Source organism: Octodon degus, unplaced genomic scaffold (genome assembly GCF_000260255.1).
Source record: "Octodon degus isolate 3935 unplaced genomic scaffold, OctDeg1.0 scaffold00001, whole genome shotgun sequence".
Lineage (NCBI taxonomy): Eukaryota > Metazoa > Chordata > Mammalia > Rodentia > Octodontidae > Octodon > Octodon degus.
In genome coordinates, this window is record NW_004524577.1 from 27,066,745 (window position 1) to 27,067,672 (window position 928).

Genomic DNA, 928 nt, shown 5'->3' on the forward strand with positions numbered 1-928 from the left:
TGGGGCGAAAGCATGTATTTTTAAAAGAGATTTGACTTCCTTGTTTTCTCTTCCATCTTAGCACTTTATTGATGGAGGGCAGGGTGACGACTGTGAGTTAAAGGGTACACAGACTCAAAAGAAAGATTTTGTATTTGGAAATGGAATCGCTCCTCCCTTATCATGCTTCTTTTAAGCATATTTTCTGTAGTGTTTTATGAATCACAGGAAAAGTCTGCCTCTATCCGTGAAAATCTTCCTGAAAAGTTTTAAGCCTTTTTTCACATAGCACAGTAGTACTGTTATATTTCAATGTGTAGGTTCTGAGATCCCCAATAGAAGCCTGAAAGTGCAGACCATACAGCACCCTATAAGTTCTGTTTTTCAAATCCATACATACCTATGAGAAAGATTATAAATTCATCATAATCCAAGAGTAGCAACAGCAATTAATAAGTAGAACAACTATAAGAATATATTGTCATAAAAAGTTAATATGAATGTGTGGTCTCCCTCTGAAAATACCTTTACTGTACCCATTTTTCTTATGTGATAGGATACAGTGCCAACATGATAAGTTGAAGTGATACAAACAATGTGGGCAAGAAAATACTATGTAAGCGCTCCTTCAGTAGAAGTACTGTGGTGCCACGCAGTCAATCTGATCAAAGCAGCGAGGTGTCTAATGGGCAGGTAAAACGTACAATGTGAATGCACCGAGAAAGGGGCTGACTCACAAGGCAGGCAGGTCGGAATGGAATGGCAGGAGAATTCATTCCGCTGCTCAGAACAACATACAACTGAAAACTTAGGAATTGTTCATTTCTGGAAATTTCCATTTAATTATTTTCAGACTGTGGTTGACCAAGGGAAACTGAAACAATGGAAAGCAATACTGGGAAGGAAGAGGGACTATTGTATGTGCTTGATAATCTTTTTTTTTTCCCCC